The sequence below is a fragment of the Cetorhinus maximus genome, unplaced genomic scaffold (assembly GCF_964194155.1).
Source record: "Cetorhinus maximus unplaced genomic scaffold, sCetMax3.hap1.1 HAP1_SCAFFOLD_553, whole genome shotgun sequence".
NCBI classification, from domain to species: Eukaryota; Metazoa; Chordata; class Chondrichthyes; order Lamniformes; family Cetorhinidae; genus Cetorhinus; species Cetorhinus maximus.
This window is the reverse complement of record NW_027596495.1, coordinates 120,250-138,610: the sequence shown is the minus strand read 5'-3', so window position 1 is coordinate 138,610 and position 18,361 is coordinate 120,250. Positions and strand designations below refer to the sequence as shown.

General features: G+C 42.7%; 1 protein-coding gene across 6 annotated transcripts in view; it reads left to right on the top strand.

Moving 5' to 3' along the window:
• The window catches only part of LOC144674097 (tyrosine-protein kinase JAK2-like), a 230,731-nt gene that overhangs the window by 95,586 nt on the left and 116,784 nt on the right, over positions 1–18,361 (top strand). Inside the window, exon 1 of one of the 6 annotated variants that reach the window (XM_078535610.1) lies at positions 10,544–10,690. The exons of the other annotated variants lie outside the window; for them this stretch is intronic. The gene's annotated coding sequence lies outside the window, so the exon portion shown is untranslated. Of the gene's footprint in view, positions 1–10,543; positions 10,691–18,361 lie in introns of those variants that run through there. 6 annotated transcript variants of the gene reach the window in all.

Genomic DNA, 18,361 nt, shown 5'->3' with positions numbered 1-18,361 from the left:
TGTTGGTCCCATTCTGGTTCAGGTGCAACCCATCTGCCTTGTACAGGTCCCAGCGTCCCAGAAACGGTCCCAATGTCCCAGAAATCTAAAGCCCTCCCGCATGCACCATCTCTCCAGCCACGCGTTCATCTGGGCTAACCTCTTATTTCTATACTCACTAATGTGTGGCACTGGAAGTAATCCAGAGTTTACTACCTTTTTGAGGTTCTGTTTTTTAATCTGTTTCCTAGTTCCCTAAATTCTGCTTGCAGACCTCATCCCTCTTTCTACCTATGTCGTTGGCACCAATTGGTACCGCGATCACTATCTGTTTGCCTTCCCCCTTTAGAATGCCCTGCAGCCATTCAGTGACATCCTTGACCCTGGCACCAGGGAGGCAACATACCATCCTGGTGTCACGTCTACAGCCTCAGAAACGCCTGCCTGTTGCCCTTACTTTCGCGTCTCCTACCACTATTGCTCTTCCCCACCCATTCCCTCTCTGTCTGTGCTTCCGTAAGCTGTGGGATGACCACGCCTAAAAATGTGCTATCCACGAAACTCAGTCTCGCGGATGCACCTCAGTGTCTCCAGCTGCTGCTCAAGCTCCGAAACTAGGAGCTCAAGTAGCTGCAGCTGGTGGCACTCCCTGCACACTTCAGTCAGAGCGCATGGAGCATCTAGGACTTCCCACTTTTTGCAGGCGGTAAAACACAGGACTGAGCTGCCCTGCCATGTCTCTAGTAGAAAAAAAAACCTCTTACTTTAAGTTAAATACAGTAAAAAATGTTAAATTATTTTTGTACTTTAAATAAAAACTGGAACCCTTACCCTTCCTTAGCTTAATCTATTTTAAACTTGAGAAAAGCTGGAGAAAACACTCGCCCACTACTCACCAATCAGCTCTCACCTTTGTGCTGATGTCACTTTTTGAAGCTTCCCCGCCCTCGCGCTGTTTCTGATCTCTCCGCCGCTCTCTCGCGCTGTCTTGTGATGTCATTCTTGTTATTTTCAACAAGAACTGGCTGCAGAGCACTCTTCCCAGACTGCTTCACCACGATGCTGACTGCAGGACGCTCTTCCCAGACTGCTTCACCACGATGTTGACTGCAGGACACTCTTCCCAGACTGCGTCACCGCAATGCCAACTGCAGGACACACTTCCCAGACTCCCAGAGTATCAGAGAACAAACTGATTGAGGCATTTCCATGTGTGCAGAATTGGTTGCAGGGCAGATAGGAAGTGGTGGAGAAGTTGGAGATCACCTGCAGATCCATAAGCAGCAGGAAATATACTTCTGCTGGGAGAGTGAACCAGATTATAGCTGAAACCAAAAAAAACCCCAATAAAACTAGTACGCTAGTGACAGGCTCAGCAGGGAACAGCAATGGTGGGGGAAGGGCTGTAAACTGATCAAAATTACTTGGTAATCTAAGCAACAGAACAACAATCAAAGACATTGTAGTTGAGTCTTGCAGGGTCATCCAGTGCAGGAGTGTAGGCTGAAATTTTCCCAGTGCCTTGGAGTCAAGCACAGAGGCGGCGGGGGTCGGGGCGATACCAGGAAAGTGGCGGCAAAACATGGTGAGCAGGTTCCGTGACGTGTTGCTGCCTCCACACACTTTTGCTTGGGTGGAGAATATTGCATTGCAGTGCTAATGGCTACTCACCCCGGCAGCAACAGGGAGCCAATTAGAACAGGTGACTTGATAATTAGGCTGAATTTTTCCACGCCATTCCAGCTTTCCCAGAGGCAAACTGGACCCCTGTGGTGTGCTTGGCCTGCCAGCTCCCAGGAGGGGAGCGCACAGCAGGAAGACCCAGCAGCTCGGCATGTGATTAGTAGGTGTTTGGAAGGCAACGGGAAGCCTGCGAGCCAGGGTAGGCGGAGGCATGCCAGTGTCTTTTTGAGAGCTGGTTGCCGCCAAGAGTGCTCGGGATGAATAAAACCATTCCAGCCCCTCCCTCCCTCCTTCCCCCTCTCTCTTTTGCAGTGCTCCCCCCTGTGGCTGTGATGGGAATGCAGCCACAGCGCAAGCCGCCAGCTTCCCTCACATGCTGGCTCCTGATTGGCCCTCCTGCCTCCACAGCATTCCGAATTGGACAGCAAATGCAGAGTAGCCACCTTCCGTAAAACTAAGCTGGTGGGTGGGCTAGTGAAACGCACGTGGCTGGGACGGGTTTTGGTGTTGGGTTCCCAACACTCGTGGCAAAATTCAGCCGGAAGCCTTGAGGTCCAGAGAAGTCCAGGCGTTTGGAGAAAGAGCCAGTGCTCACGGAGAAAGGTTGTGGGTGGGCAGTAATGCTTTAAGCTAGCAGTTGACTTATAGCTGGGGCTAAAATGCACTTCTTATTAAATTCAGATGAATGTAAAAGTTGGAGATTAGGGGTGAAAGTGCAATGAATGGTACTTTCATCCACACTGTACATGTAAGGAACTCCGTATGAAGCACATCACGTTAGGAGCCATCTTGAAATTCATTATTAAAAGTGCATATATAAAGGTGAGCTGTTGTTGGGAGGTTGCTACCAGAGCCTACGTTGTGTTCCCTGGCCATTGATTTTTATTTTCTCCCCCCGTGTTTGAAATTTGCAATGGAAGCGTATTCATCAGAAGTAATCTTTCCTGGCAAGGTTATGTGAATGTAGCAGTTTCATTTCTAATTACTGGAATAACTTGCTGTTGGTCAACTCTCACACCGCAGGCTGATGTGAAAGCTCTCCTGTCAACAGCTCAATGGACAATTGCTCCCTAAAGGACCTGCTGTAGGAATTTTTTTTAAAAGAACAGCTGTCTTCAGTTTGAAGTTAAGTAGAAAAATAAAGTTAACCTCATGAGGTAATAATCAGAATTGAGTGCAGAATTGAGGTCGTCAAACGCTATAATTAAATATGTACCACGGATGTTTCAGTTTGTGTTTTTAATTTTTCTTCATGCCAAACATTACAAATAACCTATGATATTTTGTGACATTTATTTATAATTGGAAACCAGAATCTGGTGCCCTGAGCTTTTCACTTGAATTGAAGTAAAGAATCATGGAGTCCATTCAGCCTGTCGTACCTTTGCCTGCTCTGTGAAAGAGCAATTTAAAGCTACTCTCACTGCCATACAGGGAATGTGACTGAGAGAGAGTATTGTTTTCTGCTTCTAATGTTTGTCCATTTTGCCCTTAAAAGATGTCTTTTCACGAACCATTCCTGTCACAAAACATTCTCATTTTAATTTGATGAACCATCATCACCGACTTCCCCAATCAGAGAATACAATCATCCCCCACTCATCCTTGAGTCAATCTGAAAAGCATATATACTTCTACAAAATCTTAATTACCAATGTGTATTTTAAAATAAACATTGTTCGGAAAAGAAATCAACATTTATTATTCAGCCTTGAAGTTACAGGTATTGCTTTTAAAAATGCTTATTTATACACAGGTACTTGTTTGATTGTCACTAAATTATCTTAAATAATTGTGTAATTTTGTTTATGATTATCATGATTAAGGGTAGCATATGTTATAATAAAAGTTTGGGACTTGGTTAAGCGTGCACAAAGGGAGCAAATGTCCTTGATAGGATTTTTGGAGATTTATCAGTTGACTTGCAGTTTTTAGACTAAGTTTCTTTTAAAGAAAGCATTTTGCACTTTGTGTTCGTTTACTGCCTGACTGCCCATGAATATAAGTATTGCAATTTTGGGATTGCTGCATTTGGTATTTCATTAAAAAGCCATCTTTTTGCTTTAATTTTGGCGAATATACAGCATAGTGGCAAGAGCACAGCAGCAAGATTTTTAAAAAGCCCGCTGCTTTCATAATCTTCTAGGTTTCAATCAAGCATCCAAATTTCTGATCCGTCTGAATTTGCATCTCATTCAAATACAGATGTGTATTTACAGAATTGGATGGGAGTTCCACATTTTCCATTTTGTTGTACAATACCCTAAACCTGACTCTTAATGTTTTTTAAAAGGACTTTATACTTTTAAAAGTATCTATTAATTAATCATTTATTGAATAGCTTTGACATTCTTACTGTGACTCATTTGTTCAACATCTGTGTAATGACATTTATCAATATAATCATCTTTGCATGTAATGCGTCACATATTATATCTGTGGGAGGCACATTAAATCAGTCTATGTCAGGGAAAAAAAATCATGCATTTTTTTAACCAGATAAAATAATTGTTTTATTTATAACCATCAGCTGAAATGTAGACCCCACAGGGAAGTTACCTCTTTTAAACGTATTTGTTCAGTGTTTCCAAAAGGTCTTTCTTTTTCAACTTAGCTGAATATATAGCCATATAAATAACATTTATAACATAACACACCAGAATTATGTAATTACACCAAAAATATGTAATTACACCAAATAAATCATTGTTCTTATACATAATAACCTCCCTATCTGTTTCAGCATTCTAATGCTGCCCTTTCTTTCCAAGTCCTACCTGTGATTTGTGACTTGGAGTTTGCTGTTCCTCCTTTCCTGTGTTTTTATTCATGAACTTGAGCTCTCTTCACCATTTTGTTGCCATTACAATGAAAGTGAATTCTTTATACCTGGTGTGGGATCCTGTGATTGACAAATTATTGATTTTACACGAGCATTGCATGCTTATATTTTGTGTTTTGCTTCTTTTGTACCCACCTACTTCCCCTGTCAGTCTGCCAATTCCATAAAGATAAAAACAAAAAACTGCGGATGCTGGAAATCCAAAACAAAAACAGAAATACCTGGAAAAACTCAGCAGGTCTGGCAGCATCGGCGGAGAAGAACAAAGTTGACATTTCGAGTCCTCATGACCCTTCAGCAGAACTAAGTAAAAATAGGAGAGGGGTGAAATATAAGCTGGTTTAAGGTGGGGGTGGGGTGGGGAGAGAGAAGTGGGGGGGGTGGTTGTAGGGACAAGCAAGCAGTGATAGGAGCAGATAATCAAAAGATGTCACAGACAAAGGAACAAAGAGATGTTGAAGGTGATGATATTATCTAAACGAATGTGCTAATTAAGAATGGATGGCAGGACACTCAAGGTACAGCTCTAGTGGGGGTGGGGTGAAATAAGACTGACAGGGCGTAACAGGTATAGATTTAAAAATAATGGAAATAGGTGGGAAAAGAAAAATCTATATAAATTATTGGAAAAAACAAAAGGGAGGGGGAAGAAACGGAAAGGGGGTGGGGATGGAGGAGGGAGTTCAAGATCTAAAGTTGTTGAACTCAGTATTCAGTCCGGAAGGCTGTAAAGTGCCTAGTCGGAAGATGAGGTGCTGTTCCTCCAGTTTGCGTTGAGCTTCACTTGGCTTGCTGCATTGTTCCAGTGAAGCTCCACGCAAACTGGAGGAACAGCACCTCATCTTCCGACTAGGCACTTTACAGCCTTCCGGACTGAATATTGAGTTCAACAACTTTAGATCTTGAACTCCCCCCTCCATCCCCACCCCCTTTCCGTTTCTTCCCCCTCCCTTTTTTTTTCCAATAATTTATATAGATTTTTCTTTTCCCACCTATTTCCATTATTTTTAAATCTATACCTTTTATGCCCTTTTAGTCTTATTTCACCCCACCCCCACTAGAGCTATCTGTACCTTGTGTGTCCTGCCATCCATTCTTAATTAGCACATTCTTTTAGATAATATCCCACCTTCAACACCTCTTTGTTCTTTTGTCTATGACATCTTTTGATTATCTGCTCCTATCACTGCTTGCTTGTCCCTACAACCACCACCCACCCCCCCCTACCCCCCCACCTTAAACCAGCTTATATTTCACCCCTCTCCTATTTTACTTAGTTCTGTTGAAGGGTCATGAGGACTCGAAACGTCAACTTTGTTCTTCTCCGCCGATGCTGCCAGACCTGCTGAGTTTTTCCAGGTATTTCTGTTTTTGTTTTGCCAATTCCATAATCTGGTTCCTTATGTGGCCACATTCCGAAATTCCTCCCTCTGTAAAGGCAACAAACAAACAATCAGAACATAAGGAGATGGGGAGGTGAGTCAAAAAAGGCAGTGGAAAGAAGAAGAAAGTAGGCAATAAGTAAAAGCTTCACAAAAAAAAAATCAACAAGAAAAGAATGAGCTGAAATCTTATTTAGTCATCCATTGGAAGAGTAAGCAAGGCACTGGACCCCAGTCTCGGCTGTCAACTTCTCATTGTAAAGCAACAGATCCTCCCAACTGAATTTAATGTGATGATCATAAGTTAGTAAGCTAGGAAGGTGTAAGCAATGTTGAAGGGCCCCTTTTTAAGGGATTTGCACCATTCCTGAATCCAGACAAACAAATAACTTTCTCTTCCCCCAACCTACTGTAAATAGAGCTTCATTCTGCTCTTGTTCACCTATATACACTTTACCATGGCAAAGAAAATCATCAACAACAATACCTTTCATTTATATACGGCATTTAATGTCAGAAAATGTCCCAAAGTCCTTCACAGGAGCATACTGATATAACACAGAGCCAAATGATATGATATTAGGACAGGTGTCTAAACATTTGGTCAAAGATGTACGTTTTAACAACAACCTTAAAGAAGAGGATGTGGAAAGACTGAGATGATTAGAGAGAACATTCCAGATTTTAGGACCTAGATTGCTGAAAGACAGGCTGTATAGGATGAGGCAAAGAGAGTGGGGGAAAGGATAGGTGTCCACAGTTAGTGGAATTCTGAGTCCATGGAACATTGTAGGACTGGAGGAGGTTATAGAGATAGGGAGGAGTGAGGTCATGAAGTGCTGTTGCTAACCCTCCAGGATTGAAGTAGTTTGCCAGGAATTGAAGATCAATCTCCAGGGCACTGCTGTGTGCAACCCTGGAGAAAAATCATCGTGACATTAAAAATATTGTTTTTTTATCATTTTCTTTACCAGATATAAAAATATTGAAATTAGGAGAAAAAGGCTGTTTGGCTGACAAATTAAGTATCCTCCAATTGGGTAATGAGTCTTGTTGCTTGCCAACTGGAGTAGGACGGCAGTGCACCACAAGGATCGATGTGTTGGCTGACTGATGGCTGGAGCGTGGAGGTAGGTCTTGTGATGAAGCCTCCAGGAATGCATTTAATTATAGTTGGCCTATCACGAAGGGATTCAAACACCAAGATGAGAACTTCAAAATTGAGGTGGTAGTGGAGTTAAAATCAGTGAGCACAGGCGTGGTGGGTGAACAGAACGTGGTGCGAGTTAGGACATTTCAACAGAGTTTTGGATGAGTTCATGTTTACGAAAGATAGAAAATGGGAGTCCGGCCAGTGGCTAAGTCTAGAGATAAAAAAGGTATGGTTGAGGGTTTCGACAGCTGATGAGCTGAGGCAGGGACTGAGTCTGGTGACATCACAGAGATGACGGCCACAGATGACAATGACTATCGTAGTTACTGTTAGCTTTTTAAAGAAGGAGAACTATTTTGTATATGAGTGTTACAATGTCCAGCTGGCTAGTAAATAATTTTTTTAATACTCAGAGACCATGAATGTTTTGTTAGTGGTAGATGGAGTTTCACAGGGATCTGGGAAAGTGTGTTGCCTGAGTTTTAACCCAATGATATTACAATTGAGTATATAGGCCACATGTAGAAAGAATCTGTTACTATCGAGGGGACAAATGGGCTGGAATCTTCCACACCTTGAAAATTTTTGACCGACTCTGCATGTTTCAGTCACACACTGGCCAGTTTAATTTTATGGAATCCAGCCATTTTTGCCTCTAATTTCGCCATTCCAATTAGGGATATTGGTCAGGTTCTAGAGACGGGAGTTTGACTGATCACGGACCATTGCTAGAGTGGTTGGCAGCCTTCCTTTTCCCACCAGTAGAGCGTTGCTGAGGCCTGAGGAATTTCGAGGCGCAGCTGGCGCTGTGGTAAGCCTCTAACCCGGGAAGACCGCATCCTTTCCATTCTTTTGCAGGTGCACATTTAAAAATCTTCCAAATTGATTGCATCTCTGACCTGCTGCTGTGCAACTTCCTCCTCCGAGTTGCCAGGATGCTGACAGAGTGGGGGACATGGTGCGACGCTCAGAAGATGGTTTGCTGTGGTAAAATTAGCACTAATTGGTCCAGTAAATACCTTAATTGAATTCCCGATGCTGCTGGGTGGATTGCCATCACTGTTATGAACTCTGGGAACACATTGGGGAGGTGGCCCAATACTTTGTTTAATGAATTTCCTGGCGCCCGCTACCACCACTACCACCCTCTACCCAGTCACCAATGCTGTCTCCACAGGGCTGGGAAAATTCTGCCCATATAGTACCGCCTTAATTTAAAAATGTTCCATTTGAGAGACTGTCATCATTTATTAGCATCATATTAAGCATTTGCTTACCATTCAAAATGAAAACACAAAAGTTAAGAAAAACCGCCAACACAAGTTTAAGTTTTGTCTCCGACTAATTAACAAAGATTATAAAGCATTATATTGTACTACAGACTTAACATTACATTGCTGTATAATGGGTTTGCTGTTGTTTGTTGATACCAGAATATGATTCATTAACCACCCTTGCCAAGTGCTTCACCTAGCAGTTGAGATTCCACATTACTACTGTTAAAATTTGTCACTTGCCCCTCCTGGGAATTTTGCTGATTGCACCAAGTAGTCCGAAGGTTTGTGAAAGGTGGCTGGAAAACCGAGCAAAATCGTCCTTTTGTAGCCTCGTGTCTGGCCCTTTTGAACCCATGGTCTTACACAATCTTAAATTCCTGACCTTTAAGGCCAACATGTTGCTTTCTATCTCTTACACTTAGTGAGCTGATGACACACCCAGATTGTGGTTGACTTTAGCTGGGTCCGTCCTTCAAGCCCTTCTGCACTTACACGTTTAATTGTTCGTAAAGTTTATTTTGGCCTCAAAAAATCATGGTGCTGAAATGTTATTGACTACAGCTTGCAGAGAAGAGGAATCATATTGATGTTTGCAGGACCCAGGGGCATTGTGCAGATAAAAATAGTGGCATGTATTAATTGGTACAAACGTTAACCAAGTAAATCAACACAGAGCAACATTAGCTAGTTTGGTAGAAAAAACACTGTTCATCCCTACGTTATTTTTCAGTTGCAAGATGACAACATGAAGCTTTGCTTTGCTTGCCTTAAAGTTTTACCTTTGATTTGTCAATGTGGCACCTTGTGGGGAAGCCACAGCAGCCTTTCCACTTCAGTTGGAGTTAAAATTGCAATCTGGACCTGATCACCATATCAAATGTAAATCTGCATATTTAAAAAAAGGAACCCACTAGCTTTGAACAGGCTGCTTAGTTGCCTTCCTGAAGTGTTGGTGAAGTTTGACAATGACAGGAACATCTCCTGCTGGATATTAGCCGCTTATCCACCCAGAGTTTACTTGGGCAGGTAGGGTTAAAATCCCATTCCATGATCTTTTCTCTTTCAGTTCAGTTCCCTCCTTACCATCTCCCTTGTCCCCTTTTTGATCTGGAACAATTGGATATGTTCCTTGTACAAGTTTCAGTGCCTTATTGCCTCGTCTCAATCTTTCTGTTGCTCGGTCTTTTGAAACAACTGGGAAGGATGGAAACTTGTGATTGTATATCATCTCATTATGTCCTCGGGACTTTCACCGTGCTGAATTGGCAATGGGTTACTTTTGGAGTCTAGTCACCAACAAACTTTGTTGAAAGAAAGAAAGAATTGCATAGCACCTTTCATGACCTTAGGACAGCCTGAAGTGCTTGACAACCAATGAAGTAGTCTTTAGGTGTAGTTTTAAGCGTTGTAATTTAAATATCGCCCTTAACATAGGACACCATTCCAAGTTGCCTTAGAGAATTGTTACCAATGAAAATTGAACTAAATAAAGAGGGGGATATTAGGAAGGGTGATTACAAACTTAGTCAGAGAAATAGGTTTTTAAGGAGGTTCTTGATAGTGAAAGGAGAGATGGAGTGGTTTAGTGGGGTTGGGAAATTCCAGAGGTAAGGGCCTAACAGACTTTAGGCCAGTGGTAGAGCAAAGGCAGTGGGGAATGCATGAGAGGCCAGAGCTGGCAGGACACAGAATTCCTGGTGTGTTCCAGAACTCAAGATTACGAAGGTAAGGAAGTGCGAGGCTGTGGAGGTATTTTGGCAGTTTTGGCACTCTCACTGTGTTATATAGGTGATCCAGGCAGCTGGTTACTTGAACAAGGGTTTTCATGGCTTAGGGACTGAGGGCCATGCATAGCTTCCATGTAGTGCCAAACCTTAATGGTCGTTATCTGATTTCCCAGAAGCACAAAACACCTTTTAGAGCATGTTAGAGCATTTTAGTTTTCTGTCTCATTAAAATACTGAATGCAGCGTAGTGCAGCACGTGCCTTGTAGCATGTCCCACCATGTAACCTTGAATGACTTGGGAGGAGCTTTCATTCTCAAAGTTTCCTGCTAGAATGTTTATGAAGAGCAGTCTTCCTGTGAGTAGCAGAGATCAGTAGCACTCTAGTTTTGACTTGTCAGCGCAGCATTAAAAAAAAATTGTTGGTAACTTTTCCCCAAAACACTGTTGGATAACAGTTGATTTCCACCCCCCTTTTTAAAAATCCACTAATTGTAAAATGGGCGTGCACTTCAGTGATCAACTGCAAATGTATTTGTTGGCAGCAGAGGATTTGTGAGCGACATATCAGCTTGTTTGTTTGTCAGAGGCAACAAACAGCATAATGCTTCATACCTTGGTCTTACAAAAATGAGTAGGTTAAGAAAAGGTATGTATAAAAGTTTGCTTCTGTATTGTCAGATCCCTCCCTGTTCAAACTCAGCCCTTTTGCCATTTCTCTGTTTCAAGAGTTTTGCGAGTTTGTGCTCAGTAGCTGTCGATCACCTTTTGGGGAGGAGGAGGATAAACGAGATCTTTGCTTCACCACAGAACATAGAAAAGTGGAGTAAAGGTTCACATGCAGCTGCTTTACTGAAATGAAGCGTTGTTTCACCATCATGCTGCAGTGACAAATAGGGAAGTTATACGTTTCCTGACTGACTGAATATGCTGAAATGATTTAAAAGCGCAGTAAGCTGTGAAGCATTCGACAGACGATGCAGCTGCCCTGTTATGAATCTGTGCCATTTCAACAGAAAAGGTCCGGTGTCTAGAATTAGGTGCAACATAAGCTTTCAAACTGAGGTCTGTGGATCATCTAGCATTTTTGACCTACTAACAATTTATTTATGTTGCTGTTTGCATTTTTTTTTCTAAAAGAAAGTAAAGCTTTTCCTGCAGTGAGAGTAGAGTTTTCATTTGGGGCGAGTGATGTTTTTCTTTGAAGTCAGGGATTCTGGAGCATATGCTGGTTTATATGAGGATCCCTTCCACCGCAATCCCTGTCTCGTATAGAGAACCATAAGCTATATCTGGCTACTGATGATTTTAGGTAGTTAAACACTTAGTTAATAAAGGCCGCCTAACACCTTGGAAATTCTTTTATATATTACATAGTGAATTTTAAAAGATAATATAACATTTATGTTGTGCAATGTCGCAAAAAATGTTGGTGTGAACTTGCAGCATCAATATGTTGCTTTGCCAGTGTCGCATGTGGAATGTTTTTAAGTAGTCAATTGCAAATAAGTGATCTATATAAATCCTGCCCGATTACTGATGGCACAAGAATTCTGCAGGTTAGGTGACAGACAAGCTGCGGGTGTACTATTAATTTTATACTACCTAGCAGCATCACAGGAGCCTATAGAGAAACAATGTTGTTCATATTACTCTGGGGCAACATAGAGGTGGCAATGCAATAGAAAGCAACTATTAAGGACCCTTCAGGCTGACGAAGCTGATACTGAGAGTGTTTTGGTTATTACCCATATTTTGAGTGCGGGGGATGAAATTGTTGCTTTAATCCTTGGTTTTATTTCCCAGAAGTGGGCTAGTGTAACAGGATTAAAAGAGTAAATAAAAGCAAAACACTGTGGATGCTGTAAATCTGAAATAAAACAGAAAATGCTGGAAAATCTCAGCAGGCCTGGCAGCATCTGTGGAGAGAGAAACAAAGTTAATGTTTCAAATCCATATGACTCTTCAGAGCTAAAGAGAGGTAGAAATGTGATGGATTTTATACTGTGAAGTTGGGGGTGGGGAGTGGAGCAGGTGGAGCAAAATAGAAGGTCAGGGATAGGTGGGAGCTCAGGAGGGATTTGACAAAGGTGTGATGGACACAAGACAAAGGGAGTGTTAATGGTAGTGTTAAAGACTAAAAAAGGTGCTAATGGTGGCATAAAGGTAAGATAGTAGAATGTGTTACTATCAGAACAAGGGTCAGCGCTCTGTGAAAACAAAACATAAGAACAAGTTGCAGATGACCCTGTGGGGGGAGGGGGTTAGGAATTTTTTTTAAAAAGATCAAAATGGAGGGCAGAGTTCATGGTCTGAAGTTGTTGAACTCAACTGGAAAGTCCAGAAGGCTGTAAAATGCCTAATCGGAAGATGAGGTGCTGTTCCCTCAGTTTGTGCTGGGCTTCACTGGAACATTGAAGCAAGCCAAGGATGGAAATCTGGGTTTGAGAGCAAGATGGTTAATTGAAATGGCAAGAGGCAGGAAGGCCGGGGTCATGCTTGTGGACTGAGCGCAGCTGTTCCGCGAAGCGGTCACCCAGCCTGTGTTTAGTCTCCCCAGTGTAGAGGAGACTGCATTGTGAGCAGCAAATACAGTAGACCAAACTGAAGGAGGTGCAAGTGAAGCGCTGCTTCACCTGAAAGGCGTGTTTGGGACCTTGGACGGCGAGGAGGATTAAAAGAGTGCCTGATATATGCTTAAAATAATGGATGAATATTCATTTTGCAGTGTAACCTATTACTTGCATGACATGGTAAAAGTTTGTGATCACTTTCGCAAACAGCAGAAGTAAACTTTTACCTCCTTGTGCACAAGAATTATTAATTTCATTTTTCAGAAGTAATTACTCTCTTCCAATAATAAATACAATCAGCATGTTCAACCTCTAATCAGATAAATTATTTGCTTTTGAATTTACCTGTCCTGTCCATGAAATGCTGATTTACCCATCGGCACTAAACCACTTACCTATTTGATCCCTTCAATAAATAAAAAAAAAAGAAAAACTTGCATTTATACAATGCCTTTCACATCCTCATGATTTCACAGCCAGTGAAGCACTTGTTTAATATAGTCAATGCTGTGATGTAGGAAACATGGCCCGGAATATCCTTCACTCCACGATTACCATCAAGCCAGGGGGATCAATCCTCGTTCAATGAGGAGCACAGGAAAGCATGCCAGGAGTGGTGGGAGGTATCGTCAACAGTGCTATCAAGTGGTACTTACACAGCATGAACCTGTTCACCAATGCTTAGTTTATGTTCTGCCAGGACCACTTGACTTTTGACATTACAACCTTGGCCCAAAGTGGATAAAAGAGCTGAATTCATGGGGTGAGGTGAGAGTGTCTGCAGCGCTGCCATGATGTCAGTGTGGCATCAAGGAGCCCTAGCTAAATTTGAAGTCAATGGAAATCAGTGGGGGGAAACTTTCCACTGACTGGAGTCATGCCTAGAACAAAGGACGATTATTGTGGTTATTGGAGGCCAATCATCTCAGCCCCGTGACGTGGTTTCAGGAGTTCCTCAGCATAGTGTCCTCAGCCTAACATTCAGCAGCCATTTCGCCAATGACCTTCCCTCCATCATAAGATCAGCAGTGAGCATGTTCATTAATGATTGCATATTTGCAACTCCTCAGACACTGAAGCAGTCCGTGTCTATATGCAGCAAGACCTGGACAACATTCAGGCTTGGGCTGATAAGTGCCAAGTCACGTATGCATCACACAAGAGCAAGGCAATGACCATCTCCAATGAGAGAGAATCTAACCATCTTTGATATTCAACAGCTTTGCCATTGCTGAATCCTGGGGATTACCATTGACCAGAAACTGAACTGGACTAGCCATACAAATACTGTGGCTACAAGAACAGGTCAGAGGCTGGGAATTTTGCAGCAAGTAACTCATCTCATGACTCCCCAAAGCCTGTCCACCGTCTACAAGGAACAGTTCAGGAGTGCAATGGAAAACTCTCCACTTGCCTGGATGAGCACAGCTCCAACAGCTCACAAAGCTCAACACCATCCAGGACAAAGCAATCTGCTTGGTCTGCACCCTATCCACCACCTTAAGCATTCAATCCCTTCACCACTAATGCACAGTGGCACCCGTGTGTACCTTCTACAAGTTTCACTGCAGCAACTCACCAAGCCCTCTTCAATAGTACCTTCTCGAACCTGCAACCTCTGCCATCTAGAAGAACAGGGCAACAGATGGATGGGAGCACCACTACCTGCAGGTTGCCCTCAAAGCCACTCACAATCTCGACTTGGAACTATTTCGCTGTTCCTTCAGTGTCACTTGGTCAAAACCTTGGAACTTTCTTCCTAACAGCACTGTAGGCGTACCTACACCACATGGGCTGCAGTGGTTCAAGAACATGGTACACTACCATCTACTCAAGGGATGGACAACAAATGATGGCCTTGCCATTGACACTCTCTCATCCCAATAAAGGATTAAAAAAATGAAAAATACTGTGCATTCTGCAGTGTGTATGTGTGAACCTGAAGATGGTTTAACCACTACATAGCCAATTACAATTAACAGTTACCTAAGTATTTGACAGTTTTCTAGAATTTAAAGAACACTACAGGATATTGTGGTCTTGTCCTAAAATCTTTTGTCTGAAAGCTCTAGCTTTGTACTTTTAAAAGATATGTCTCAAAAGATTTTAAGCCCCTGACAAAGTGACTTCCTCCAATTGATGTTGCAAATGCTCTTTCATCATTCTACATCCTCCATTTAGCCTGATTAGGCTTTGGTGAAACTGTCATGACCACGCACACACAAACATTGGCACAACATTATAGATATCCAGTGGTGCACTGTCATCTTTTCTTGTGTAGTTTAAAACCCACACCATCTGTCAGTACAGCAGATGTTTCCCCTTCTGGGGCATTCTAGAACGAGAGGCTATCATTTTAGGCTAAGGGCTGGTAGATTTAAATCAGAGATGAGGAGGAATTAGTTTTCTCAAAGGGTCGTGAATCTGTGGAATTCACTACCTCAGAGTGCAGTGGATGCCAAGACGCTGAATAAATTTAATGAGGTGATAGACAGATTTTTAATTAGTAATGGGTTGAAAGGTTATGGGGAGAGGACGGGAAATTAGAGTTGAGGCCAAATTGAGATCAGCCATGATTGTAATGAATGGCGGGGCAAGCTTGAGGGGCTGAATTGCCTACTCCTGCTCCTAGTTCTTATGTTTTTATCAATTAACTTGCCCCAGCTTAAGGTGTTTTGCTCCTGGAATGAAAATTCTCATTGCCAGAGTTTGAGGCAAGAGTTCAGCTCTCTAAAGGAGTAGCTTTGATTAGTGTTAAACGTTTTATTAATGTATTCAAACAATCCAAATTTTGTATTTCTTCTTCAAGTTTCTCCTGCTTTAAGAGCGGGTGGGGTGTTATCCATATGGTGGATGTGGTGAAAGGTGCAGAAGAAGCAAAATGAAGCCAGGATGAAGAGGCATTGAATGTAAAGTGAAGTGTATGGGATATGAAGTGAGGAAGAAGTGGTAGGAATTGTTGGTACTTACGCAAATGGTGGTATATGAGGAAAGGCAGAGGTGTGTGTGCTTGCAATGAGGAAGTGGTGTTTTTATTATGTTGTGTCCAGGTCTTAGTGCAGTACAGGAGTGTGGTGATGACAACTGCTCTGTACATGAGGACTATTAGTGACTTGCAGCGGTCTTTGTTGTCAAATGCACCCTGCCATAGTTTGTAGAAGGCTGAGCTAGCACAGCTAATCCAGTGTTGGATCTCCTCATCAGTGGTAGCCTTTGGGGAAAGGTGGTTACCAAGGTATAGGAAGTGCACAACATATCCCAGAGTCTCCTTCGATATATATAGAGGGTAGATTATTTGGCTGATCAGGTGTGGGTTGCTATGAGTTTCATTTTGGCAACATTCAAGGAATGCTGAGTTTCTTGTCTGCAAAATTGAAGACGTTGAGAATGACTTGTAAGTTTGGCGCAGAGTAGGCAGCAGCAGTGCAGTCATCCAGAAACTGTAGAACATGTATGTCGATATTGGTCATTTTAGTTTTGGAGTGGAGGCAACTGAGGCTAAAGAGTTTTCCATCTAGGCGATATTTAACACTGACGCCACAGAGCAGTTGATCTTTGAGGTGAATAACCACTGTCTGGTAGATTGTAAATAGAATGGGGGCTATCACAGAGCCTTGCATGCCACCTGCATGGATTTTGAAGGCGACTGTTTTAGATCTCCCACTCGTGATGAAGTTTCTTGGGCATTCATATCTTTGGAGCACAATCCACAGAGCCTCGCGATTTACTGAACCAAATGCTTTGGCCAGATTGATGAATGCAATTAAGAGTTCCTAGTATAGTTTTCAACATTTTTCTTGGATTTTGTCTGGCAACAAAGACCATGTTGGAGATTCCCCTGGAAGATCTAAAGTCACACCGTGAGCCACAGGAAGTAGGCAATTCAGGAGGATGCATATCAGGATGTTCCCTGCTGTGGACAAGAGGGAAAAACCTCGATAGTTTCCACAACACAATTTAACTCCCTCCTTGAAGATAGTTACAATTACTTCATTCCTGAAGTCGGGGCAGGGGGTTGAGGGAAGTTTTTCTTCATGCACTCGTCCTACAGATTTTGGAAGGAGTCTTGATGTGGGCGAAAGCCCATCAGCTTTGAAGACCTCAGATGGAATACCATCAGGGCTGCAGGCTCTGTTGTTTTTCATCTGTTTGATTGCTTTTTGCAGCACTTCCATTGATGGTGGTTCACCCATAGATACTACCATGGGGTACTGGGGGATAGCCTGGAGAGTATCAGCTGCCAACTGTGGATCCCTGATTGAGAAGTTGTTGAAAATGTTCTTTCCAGTGTTGACAGATGGGATTGTCATCCTTAAGAAGATAAACAGTATCCTGTGAAAGCAGGGGATTTTGTCCATTTGATCTTGGTCTATAGATGGCCCTGGTGACTTCAAAAAAAAAAAGCTTTGCATATCATGATGGTCAGCATATTGTTGGATCTCTTGCGATCTCTGCTCCCACCACATCCTTTATCTTCCAGATTTATCTTTGGGCATCAGCTTTGAGCTGTTGGAATTTTTTCCGCCTTGAATTGCAACCTTGGGTTGTTCTGCCAGGGAAAGAAGGCTGCTCGTTTATGCTCTAGGAGGTCACATATTTCAACACCGTTTTTGTTGAACCAGTACTGGTCACGATGATGCTCAAAGCCAATGATCTGGGCACAGGAGCCTAGTACTGCAGACTTTTTTTGATCCCATAGTTCTGGAATTGAGTTGGATGTCTAAAGATTTTGCAGATTGGTTGTGGGCTGCACTTGGAATTCTCTCTTTGGTCAGGTTGCTTTACGGCTGAGACATTGATGATCTCTTTTTTTGACTTTTGGGCCTTGCAATATCTTCATCAGAGTCGAGGGTCAGGGCATAAGCACTGATGATGGTGGCATATTAGTTACAGCTGAGCTGTAGGTGTCGTGTCATAAGTCTTTCATTTACACAACTGGGGAGTTCTGGCAGCGCATCCTAGATTCTATTCCGATGGCAAAACCAACTACATGGACATGAGAATCGCTGTCAGCCTTTCCTTTCCAGTAGAAGGTGTATCTCCCCAGTTTGTTGCTTCAGCTGCCCCTCCCCAGGAAGGCTGGTCTCGCTGAGGGCATTGGTGTTGATTTGGAGTCTTGATGGCCACTTGTTATGATTGCAGTTCTTCTTTCCAGATGGTCACTCTTGAGATTATCCAGGAGTGTTTTAACATTCCAACTTACAAAATTTAAAATTTTCTTTCTTTGACCACAAAAGTGGTAACCCCGCAGGGAGTTGTTCCCTAACCAGGAGAAAGTGAGACAGCCTATTTTTATGGCACCCTTTCTTTCCCCCTCCCCATTCAGGGTGAATAGAGAGTATCCTGAAGTGGACTGCTCAGTCATCGATGCTCCTACCCAAAAACACCTCGGTCCCAACACTGGTGTCCACCGACCTTTATGCATCTGTCACCTGTTTGCAGATTCTTGACTAGGGACTCTCAGGTTTACAGCCGTATCTCTGTCACCTCAATTCTCCATCGCCACAGGACATGGCAAATGGACCCTGCTAGAAACCTGCACATGACTTTATTTGATGAGGGCACCTTAGAGCCTGTCAATGTCTACACGATCTTGACAGGCAGTGGTCACGTTTTGGTGACTAGATTGACTGGGAGCACCTTGCCACTGCTTATCCTTTGCAGCCAGTGAGACACACAGTCTTCAATTGTTTATTCTGCCTTTGAGGACTTTTGGACTTTTTGGACCACACTTTGTCTGGCACCTC